At 35.4% G+C, this 5448-nt stretch overlaps 1 non-coding gene across 1 annotated transcript; it reads left to right on the forward strand.

The window, feature by feature from the left end:
- The first annotated feature begins 1071 nt into the window (after nucleotides 1–1071).
- TRNAT-AGU (transfer RNA threonine (anticodon AGU)) lies at nucleotides 1072–1144 on the forward strand. Its single transcript has one exon. It is a non-coding gene; the product is annotated as a tRNA-Thr (tRNA).
- Nucleotides 1145–5448: the final 4304 nt, after the last annotated feature.

Below are 5448 nucleotides of genomic sequence, written 5' to 3' on the forward strand. Positions count from 1 at the left end.
GAACAGTAACTTTTTGGAAAAGGCATATTATTTGAGTAGTCAATGAAGATAAACACCAATATTTTGGAAAAGGCGTAACAATGTTATAAAATATTACTCCTCTAACAGTGTAAAAGTTTTCGGAAAATTACTAAGACCACCAGAGTAGGGTTTTGAAAAAGAAGGTCAGTTCTCGCGAGATGCTTCCACAAGGAAGAAGCAAAAAATAAGTAGAGGTAGAGAACCACTCTGGCCAATGTTAAATAATGTTCAGTGTAATTTTATAATGTAAAATTAAAAGTTTTGATTAGTTGTTTCATTTATATCGAGTCGGATCCTTTAAAGTTGAAATTCGAATAAGTTATATCCCATTTAGATTAAAATGCAACTATACGACAGGAAGGAAGCGTATTTTTTCAGTCGGTAGGCGTAAATTGCAATAGATTAGCTCTCCCAAGCCGGGTACATATAAGTTCGTGCTCAGGGCTAAATTCATTAGAAACTTTGGCGGGATTCGGTCTAATGGAATTCTAAGCAATGGGAATATACCTATTTAAACAAATCTAGCCGACCTGTTGGAAATGTTGTTCTATTATCAAAGCCAAGAAAGCTTATTTATTCTTCATGTCGAACCATCGCTTTAAACATATATTTTGCTCAAAATTTGAGTCAAGGAAGTCCTTTTCTCAATATAAAATGAAAGCCTTTGTGACTTACATTATGAATATAGCCACAAGGTGTTAGATTATTCCTCCACTTTTTTTTCTAAAATATAATTCTTAAAATAAGGATTTAAAAAAATTTAAGCTATATACCAACGTATTAAAAACATGTTACGTTAAATAACACCTGGCAAGCGTTGATGTTTAGCTTAGTGTTAAGATTATTCTGTGTTTACCTCTTAAACGTGATAAAATAATAAGTGTTCCTATTTGGTACACATTTATAAGGCTCCTTAGAGAAACAGAGATGTAATTAGACATCAACATTGAAGCAATAAACATTATTTCACACCAATGTTGAACTTCAAAACATGTTTAGATGTTGAAAACATAAACACCATTTTTCTGTGTAATCTCGCTTCACAACAAGGGCTCCGTGGCTTAGTGATTAAAGCGCCTGTCTAGTAAACAGGAGATCATGAGTTCGATTCTCGTCGGAGCCTCGTTGTTATGATACTTGAACTAGTTTTCGTAGCTAATAAATTTTGATAAACTAAAAATAATAGTTGCTTGAGATATGTATATATGCAAAGAATAGGGTAAAACTACAAACGAGTTAATTTAGTAAAATTACTGAAATATTCAGCATTCATATTGCTTCAAAGTAATGGCTTAGTGGTTAAGGCGCTTGTGTAGTAAACAGGATATCATGAGTTCGATTCTCGTCGGAGCCTCGTTGTTATGATACTTGAACTAGTTTTCGTAGCTATTAAATTTTGAACAAGTTGGGAAACCAAAATAAACCTCTCCGAGCCGAGACGAATTTACTTTCCAAACACCGGTCCGCCAGCCAATGAGACAAACCGGAAATACATAGTTCTAATCGGCGAGATATTGCCATGATCATTTGTAAAGTTTAAATTGTTTAATAATTTCCTGCGTATCCACAATAATTCTAATGAGGACTTAATATCTATCACTTAAATGTGTATTTAACTTTCGGCTCACTCTGAACCGTTAAGACCTCCTATAAGAGGACATGAAACAAGGTCAATTCTGGTTAAAATCTAGGTTATCTTATCTCATAGACCCAGTCGTTTCAACACGTATGGAGATATATAGTATTAACAACCTAATTATTTAATGAAGTTAAAAATTACGTTTACACTATAAATAAATGTAGTAAAGATGAATTAAATAGTAAACACCAAATTTTAAATGTTAATATCAAAAGATGTTCTTGGAATATTGAGATGAAACAGAGCTTTATAACTACAAAACTACAAAAGGAATCGTAATGCCGAAACATATTTAACATATTTCCATTTAATATTCTGCAAAAAGAAAATGTTATCGTTTTGTAAGAGATCTTGTCATCCTACTCGCTTTATATTAACTTTGATATGCGTGTAGTGTTTCGATTCAGATGCAATCTTCATTACTCGTTCTATATTAACTCTCACTTGTGTCAGTACATAGAAATAAGTTTATCTTAAATAATTAATTAAATCTAAATGATATTAATTATTTTAATCGGCAGTAAATAACTTTAAAAATAGTTAAATCGTTTAAAACAAACTTGTTCCTATTATCTTTCGAAACTTTGCTAACATTGACGTTTAAAGTGAAGGGTACCCCTCTTGCCCGCTTTCTTCAAATTTTGGGGTATATATACGATTCGTTTCCATTATAATAGTAGATAAAAACGCACTCGCGTGAACCGATGGTGGAAGCCCTGCCATTGGGAGGCTAGACGTTTCTCGTAACCCTAGCCGCTCGCCGCGTACATCTTAAGATGATGGAGTAGAAGCCAATGTTACAGATTGGTGTCTATGTGGTATAGACGAAAGACCAGTAGATGGTGGTGTTAGAAGCCAATGTTACAGATTGGTGTCTATGTGGAATAGACGAAAGACGAAGAACAGAAGATGGTGGTGGTTGGAAGCCAGCAAGTACAGACTAGTGTCCATGTGGAGTGGACGGAAACCAAAACTGGTGGTGTGGGAACTCAAGTAGAATAGCCAGCGGAGACAAACACAATTTTCCAAGTTTCCGTGAACTGTCAATGCAGTTCGGAAATTGGGAACACGTTTGCTCCGATACGCAAACTGCGAACGCGGTCACGTGGGGTGTGACAGACAGACACACCCACACACACACACACGATCGTTACAGAACCTCTCCGTGACATACGTCACTCGGAGAGGTAAAAATCGAGGGACACAAATTTGGAGATGTTTGATTAAATTGGCTCCAAGAATACCCTAAACATTAATCGAACCTCGACTATAAAAACTTCGAGGTTGTTTATTTAAAAGATCACAAGGAATTCTTAAAGAGGTCCAGGAGCAACGGAAGATAATAAGGTATGAAATAGTACTATTTTAACTTACAGAAATTAGATAAAATCAAACACAAATTTATATATTTCAAAGTGTGGTTGTTAAGGACAAAGTAGGTAATTCTCAGCAAACATAGCAATATAAGGCAGGCTTCGGTATGCTACTGTTAAACGTGTGAAAGAATGCGAGCACACTGAATTACATTGACAAGGAATTTTTCAGTATGAAATATCTGGGTGCACGGCAGTGCACCCGCCAAGTTGTCGTGCACTACCAGCAATCCTTTACCCGAAACATTTCAGCCTCATTTTGACCCCCTCTTAACTCGGTACTGGGGAATAGTACACCACTCATATTTGCACCTCAAGGGCACAGTGTTAATCCTAGGAAGTCCTCCAACTTCCAGCTTTCTAACTCATTTGGTTTCTGTGATAATCCTATATGAAAATGACACATTATGAGACTGACTGACTGACTGACACATCATCAAAACCTCTAGGGCATTTCCGGTGGTGCTAGAATGATGAAATTTGGCATACTTGTACCACTAAGCATACAAGCAAAGGGAAAAGTCCCAAAAGAGGGAGTTTCCCCCTTTTAGCCCCTGAAATGAGGGTTTAAAATTAGAGTCATCATCTAAACCTCTAGGGCATTTCCGGTGGTGCTAGAATGATGAAATTTGGCATACTTGTACCACTAAGCATACAAGCAAAGGGAAAAGTCCCAAAACCGGGAGTTTCCCCCTTTTAGCCCCTGAAATATGGGTTTAAAATTAGAGTCATCATCTAATCCTCTAGGGCACTTCCGGTGTTGCGGGAATGATAAAATTTGGCATACAAGTAGGACTTAGCATACAAAGAAAGGGAAAAGTCCCAAAAGCGGGAATTTTCCCCTTTTAGCCCCTGAAATGGGGGTTTAGAATTAGAGCCATCATCTAAACCTCTAGGGCACTTCCGGTGTTGCGGGAATGATAAAATTTGGCATACAAGTAGGACTTAGCATACAAAGAAAGGAAAAAGTCCCAAAAGCGGGAATTTTCCCCTGTTAGCCCCTGAAATGGGGGTTTTATAATTTATATCCCCTCGTAAAAGGACATTATAATTTAATTTTTTCGTCTTTTAAAATTAATATTTTTTACAAATATGATTCTTTCGTATTATTGCAAAATTTATGTTTTTTACATAATGTTTTAGTAATTAAATTTTTTACTCATTTCCTTTTCATTTCGTCTGAAATGGTTCTAAGCGTGTTTTGATTCATTTAGTTTTTCTTAAATCTATTCTGTTGATTGAAAGTGTTACTTGCCACAATATTGTGTTCTTCGAATAGAAATACGGTTAACAATTACCACAGCCTGAGAAAAAAAAGAAAGTTGAGTGCAAAAAAGTTGAAAAAGGCAAATCCAAGTAAAACTGTTGGAAAAAACAAATAAAAATCTAAAAGTACAAATGTTTATTTCACTTCATAATCCTGCTTCTATAAATCTACAAGAACATGCACGTACAAAAAGGAGTGAAATCTCACCAAAAACATCTCTGTAAAAATATGCCAAGTTGTTTGGCCGTAAAAAGAAGTGAGATCTAAAATACGGCCAAGTTATTATCTCCAGGTGAACCAACATTTTATTCGACTTAAAACTTCTCAAGAATGTTTTTCTGACTTGGCCATTAGCATTCCAAACTTGCATCCTTCTTCTTTGCACCCGTGAAGGTTAATAACGGAAATTACAAGTTTAACCACAAAGGCTTATCAAGAATATTTAACCAATTTGATTTAATATTTTAATTTCGATCCATATCTGGAATTAAACGAATCCTTGAAATGCTAATGGCCAAGTCAGAAAAACATTCTTGAGAAGTTTTACGTCGAATAAAATGTTGGTTCACTTGGAGATAATAACTTGGCCGTATTTTAGATCTCACTTCTTTTTATGGCCAAACAACTTGGCATATTTTTACAGAGATGTTTTTGTTGGGTTATATTATACTACAAAAACACATTTTTTCTCCTAAAAAACCCTAGAATTCCGGTAAAGCATTCCTATTTTTCCTATATGGAAATAAAATTTTTTTGACTTAGCTCCCTGCTTTTGCCTTGGGTCCTAGCCCCCCCCCCCGGGATAAAAATGATTGGCGCCACTGGATATTGATTGAATGTGTAAGGAACATTTTACCGGTAAACATCGTCTGACTCCAATTATCGTAGAGCGAAATATTCAGAGCGTGAAAATATTTATAATTATAACTGTGTATCGATTCGTTTTAGTACGTGAAGTATGCTTGACAAAAGTTCGGTTTTATAAAATAGAAGGAGGCAGTCATGAACCAGAGCTCATGCACTATAAATTATTCGATAGGAAATGTAAGTACTGCTTGTTTTTTTTAACAAATGGGAAAAATTAAAAACTGCTTAGGTCCGATCTGTTTTTGGGTTCATAATCGAAATGATGGATGAGCTATTAAATC

The sequence above is a fragment of the Phalangium opilio genome, unplaced genomic scaffold, assembly GCF_054372755.1.
Source record: "Phalangium opilio isolate 3A_F unplaced genomic scaffold, DU_Popi_V2 ptg000095l_1, whole genome shotgun sequence".
Classification (NCBI taxonomy): Eukaryota; Metazoa; Arthropoda; class Arachnida; order Opiliones; family Phalangiidae; genus Phalangium; species Phalangium opilio.